Consider the following 6000-nt stretch of genomic DNA (forward strand, 5'->3'; position numbering starts at 1 on the left):
CAAGAATCATAGATTTTTACAAACTGTCCATGAATTTACTGATAGTTGACAACTCTGATTTCTGTGCTTTACAGTAGGGGAAATAATTATTTGATCCCCTGCAGATTTTATAGGTTTGCCCACTTACAAAGAAATGAAGGGTCTATAATTTTAATCATAGGTCTATTTTAAATGATAGAGACAGCATATCAACCAAAAATCCAGAAAAAAACCACATGATACAAATGTTCTAAATTGAGTTGCAGTTCAGTGAGTGAAATAAGTATTTTATTCCCAAGCAAAACATGACTTAGTACTTGTTGGAGAAACCCTTGTTGGGAAATACAGAGGTAAGACGTTTCTTGTAGTTGGTGACCAGGTTTGCACACATCTCAGGAGGGATTTTGATCCACTCTTCTTTACAGATCTTCTCTAAATCCTTAAAGGAGAAGTCCAGCCAAAGTTTGTTTGGCTAGGCTTCTCCTATGGATCACAGGAGTGCAATTCGTTTTGCACTCCTGTGACCCGTTTTCACTGAAGTCCGCTCTCTGCTGATGTCACTGATATCAGTCCAGGCACCGCGTCAACAGTAAAGTCTGGATCCGCCAGGTGCCTGGACTTACACGCCGCTCAGCCTTTTCAGCGAGCCGTTGAGATCCTGACCCAGCCGCTCCCCGCCCCTCCACAGCTTAGCGCTCCAGTGAGCGAGGAGGGAGATGGGCAGAGTGCTGTGACTGACAGTCTACAGCTCTCTGCTCAAGGAGCTCTGAAAACGGAGTCATCGGCGGTGTTCAATCGCTCGGTTTTCAGTGTAGAGGCACCGGGGGACAGATGCAGCATTGGACCGATGCTGCCTCCACCTAGGTAAGCATGAATATGGAAAAAAAAACATACTTCTCTTTTGAGGTTTCTTGGCTGTCACCTGGCAACTCGAAGTTTCAGCTCCCTCCATAAATTTTCTATGGGATTAAGGTCTGGAGACTGGCTAGGTCACTCCATTACCTTAATGTGCTTCTTCTTGAGCCACTCCTTTGTTGCCTTGGTGGTACATTTTTGGTCATTGTCATGCTGGAAGACCCATCCATGACCCATCTTCAGTGTTCTGGCTGAGGGAAGAAGGTTCTCATCTAAGATTTTAGAAAACATGACCCCGTCCATTGGCCCCTCAATGCGGCAAAGGTGGCCTATACCTGTAGCAGAGAAACAGCCCCAAAGCATAATGTTTCCACCTCCGAGCTTGACTGTAGTGATGATGTTCTTAGGGTCAAAGTCAGCATTTTTCTTCTTCCAAACATGGCGAGTCGAGTTATTGCCAAAGAGTTCAATTTTGGTCTAATCTGACCACAACACTTTCTCCCAATCCTTCCCTGAATCAGTTAGATGTTCATTGGCAAACTTCAGACAGGCCTGTACATGTGCCTTCTTGAGGAGGGGGACCTTGCGGGCACTGCAGGATTTTAACCCATGGCAGCGTATTATGTTACCAATGGTTTGTTTGGTGACTGTGGTCCCAACTACCTTGAGATTATTCACAAACGTGTAGTTCTGGGCTTATCCCTCACTTTTCTCATGATTATCCTTACCCCATGAAGTGAAATCTTGCATGGAGCTCCAGACTGAGGGCGAGTGATGGTTATTTTGTATTTTTTCCATTTGCGAATAATCGCCCCAACGGTTGTCTCCTTCTCACCAAGCTTCTTGCTGATGGTCTTGTAGCCCATTCCAGCCTTGTGCAGGTCTACAATCTTTTTTACCTGGCATCCTTTGACAGCTCTTTGGTCTTGCCCATGATGGTAAGGTTTGAATGGAAGAAAGAGATTCTGTGGATAGGTGTCTTTTATACACATAACAAGTTGTCGTTAGGAGCACCTTCTTAAACTGACAGGACTAATCTGTGTACTACATGAGCACACACTGTAGCCAGTCTGTGGGAGCCAGAATTATTGTTGGTTGGTTGGGGACCAAATACTTATATTACTCACTGAACTGCAACTGAATTTATAACATTTGTATCATGTGTTTTTTCTGGATTTTGGGTTGATATTCTGTCTCTATCATTTAAAATACACCTATGATACAAATTATAGACCCTTCATTTCTTTGTAAGTGGGCAAATTTACAAAATCTGCAGGGGATCAAATAATTATTTTCCCCACTGTACATATTCCTGACTGCCGTGCTCTGTGCATTAGATATTCCTAACCCCTGCACTCAATGCTAATGTATTCCTGACTTCTACACTCTGAGTTAGATATTTCTAACCCCTGCACCCTTTGCATTACCTATTACTGACCTCTGCATTCTGTGCATTACATATTCCTGACCTGTACACATTGTGCATTACATATTTTTGATACCTGCAATCTGTGTGTTAGATACTCCTGACGCATAAGTTGTATTGTTCATTACACCTCCTAACCAAGGTATTTGTTAGCTCAACATTTGCTGGTTGCAATGCTAAGTAGTCTCTGATTATTTTATGAAGTTCCTATTTAAAGCACCATAGAAGTGCAAGCTTTGTCAAAGCTTGTACTTCTTGAAACTTGTTGAAAGCTTGCTAAAGCCTGCTAGCAGCTTGCTTAAAGCGGCAATCAACACTCCCATTTAGAACTGTGTTCAACATTTACAAACTGAAGCTGAATGGTACTTTAACAACTTTAACCACTTAAGCCCCGGACCATTTGGCTGCCCAAAGACCAGAGCGTTTTTTGCAATTCGGCACTGCGTCGTCGTGCAACGTGGCTCCCAAACAAAATTGCTGTCCTTTTTTCCCCACAAATAGAGCTTTCTTTTGCTGGTATTTGATCACCTCTTTTATTTTTTGCGCTATAAACAAAAAAAAAGCGACAATTTTGAAAAAAAACACATTATTTTTTACATTTTGCTATAATAAATATCCCCAAAAAAATATATAAAAAAACATTTTTTTTCCTCAGTTTAGGCCGATATGTATTCTTCTACATATTTTTGGTAAAAAAATTGCAATAAGCGTTTATTGATTGGTTTGCGCAAAAGTTATAGCATCTACAAAATAGGGGATAGTTTTATGGCATTTTTATTAATTTTTTTTTTTTTACTAGTAATGGCGGTGATCAGCGATTTTTATTGTGACTGCGACATTATGGCGGACACATCGGACACTTTTGGTGCGATTTTAGGACCATTAACATTTATACAGCGATCAGTGCAATTAAAAATGCATTGATTACTGTGTAAATGTGACTGGCAATGAAGGGGTTAATCACTAGGTGGCGCTGTAGGGGTTAAGCGTGTCCTATGGCGTTATTCTAACTGTGGGGGGGATGGGCTATGTGTGACACGACACTGATCACTGCTCCCGATTACAGGGAGCGGTGATCAGTGTCCTGTCACTAGGCATGATGGGGAAATGCTTGTTTACATCAGCATTTCCTCGTTCTTCCTCTCCGTGAGACGATCTCGGGTATCCCCGCGGACATCAAGTGCATCAAACCGCTTCTTAAGGGACAACGTACAGGTACGTTAATCTGCCTGTACGTGCCCTTCTGCCGACGTATATCAGCTTGAGCCGGTCGGCAGGCGGTTGAACACTCACATTATGCATTAGTACAGGGCTTGACAAATTTGCTGTGAATCTAGGAGCCAGCTACCTTACCTGCTGTGTAAGATTGAATGCCGGAGCGGTGGTGGCGGCGAGGGGAGGGCAAAGGAAGGTAATATAAACCAGACTGCTAAGTGGTGGAGCCGCGGTCAAAAGAAGACTGTCATTCATGGACCATGGTCCGTCATTCAAGGCAGCCAGCAGAAAAGGAAACAGTGAAGTCCATAGACAGGAGCCCCTCATGGGGCTCCCCCGAGCAGTGCCCAAATGAGCACGGCCCCTCTGGATGCTCGGGCCCCCCCATACATGTGTATGGACTGTCCCCCCCTGATGGCGGCCCTGACACAGCTGCACCAGATTTTGCACTCTCCAGTTTTAGTAAATCAACTCCTATGTCTTGACATCCGACATTTAACATAAATACATATCCAAACAGTGCAGCGCTTAAATGAATGTTACTAAACATAAATAGTAATTAACATAAAGTGATCAGTATCACAGCGCTAGTGAATAATAAAATGAATACATGACTTTATAAATCTTAGAGTGCAAATTGGCTGCACCTAATAATAAATTACATCAATTCATAAACTTCAATGATGAACATCCAATTGTGAACATTAAGCGACATAATAAAATAAGGTAAAATAATATAATCAAAATAAAAAAATATAGTCTTTAAAATAAACAAATTATAATGTATATTTTTCTATGAAAATAAAGTTCATATATAGATAGATAGATAGATAGATAGATAGATAGATAGATAGATAGATAGATAGATAGATAGATAGATATCTATATATCTATATATATAGATCTCTCTCTCTCATATATATATATATATATATATAGATAGATATAAATATATCTATCTATATATAATATATATATATATATATATATATATATATATATATATATATATATAGATCTATAGATATATAGATATATATATATATGTATAGATCTATATATATATAGATATATATATCTATATATATACAGGCCTTTTTTTTCTTGGACAATAGGTGCAGCAACTCCCCCTTTCTGAGTCGTCCCTTGTCTCCACCCCCTACCCACCCCCTGCATCATTCCTTGGTTCCACCCCTTACCCACCTCCCAGTACTGCCCCTTTTAGAGAATACAGAACTAAGTAACAATTGAGGTAGTCAATTGTATGGAATGTGTTAATGATAACAAGAAAAGCAGTAAAATAGCAGTAAAATAGGCCCCATGCAGCCAGCAACAATAGATCCCCCAGCAAAAATGGACAACCTGCAACAAAATACCCCCTCCCCCAGCAAAAAAGATCCCCAACAGCAATAACAGATCTCTCTGCAGCCAGCACCAATAGACTCCCCAGCAGCCAACAACAATGGATTACCTGCAACAAAATACCCCCTCCCCCTGCAACAATAGACTCGCAGCAGCAACAACAGATTTCCCTGGCTTAAATCGCTAGATCCCTCCCAGCAACAACTGACCCCCAGCAACATAAGACCCACTCCCGACAACAGTAGATCCCCCACCAGCAACAATAGACCTCTTTAGCAACAATAGACCCCCCCTGCCCCTCAAACATAGATCAATAGACCCTGAATTACATACATTCAGTGCTGGAGGTGCTGGAACTGCATTCCCCCACGTTCCCGCCGAAAAAAAGCCCTGTATATAAATATCTATATATATAGAGATATATATTTTTTTATACGTGTGTATTTCTTTATAGATGTGCTCCTTTTATGACACTGTGCTCCTTATATTACACTGTTCTTCACCCTTGTGGGTCTTATATAATAAAATGTGCAGTGACTCCCACCACCATTCACTACTGTGCTCACCTTCAATGTAGACCTGTTTCCAGGTCTAAAATCACCTTCCCCTGCTGGGGTGCAAATCCTGACTCCTCAGCTCCTCTCCTTCTACCTTCCTTCCCCCTCACAGGGCTATGCTGTGTTGGTGGGACTTGTATGTGCTTATATGCAAATCCTCTTTCCTCCACCTTACCTTTCTGAAGAAACTGCTGTTTGTTTCACCATGTCTGTCACATTGTGACATGTTTCGCCATGTCTGTCAGAAATGGTGAAACAAACAGCAGTTTCTTCAGGAAGGAACGGTGAAGGAAAGAGGATTTACACATAAGCACATACGAATGTTCAGAATTGGATGTTTATCATTGAAGTTTATTAGTTGATGTAATTATTTGTTAGGCGTAGCCAATTTGCACTCTTGATTCACTTTTCAGTTGTGGGAACACAATTTTTTTGGTTTGCAGCCTATTGATTAGCACGTATAAACTTTAGGAACAGATTAGGGAGCGCAGAATGTCCTATACCAGCTATGAATGTAAAAATACAGGAAAAAACAAATGGTCAAAAGTCCACAAAAAAGGAAGATTTGTGTAAAATTCAATAGAAATTATGTAAAATTCTATAAAA

The 6000-nt window shown here is 40.9% G+C and overlaps 1 protein-coding gene across 1 annotated transcript in view; it reads right to left on the reverse strand.

Moving 5' to 3' along the window:
* The window catches only part of LOC141111099 (nicotinamide N-methyltransferase-like), a 47112-nt gene extending 41572 nt beyond the window's left edge, over window positions 1–5540 (reverse strand). Inside the window, exon 1 of the mRNA XM_073603114.1 lies at window positions 5404–5540. The gene's annotated coding sequence lies outside the window, so the exon portion shown is untranslated. The remainder of the gene's footprint in view (window positions 1–5403) is intronic.
* Between the last annotated feature and the right edge of the window lie 460 nt (window positions 5541–6000).

This window comes from Aquarana catesbeiana, linkage group LG10 (genome assembly GCF_042186555.1).
Source record: "Aquarana catesbeiana isolate 2022-GZ linkage group LG10, ASM4218655v1, whole genome shotgun sequence".
Classification (NCBI taxonomy): Eukaryota; Metazoa; Chordata; class Amphibia; order Anura; family Ranidae; genus Aquarana; species Aquarana catesbeiana.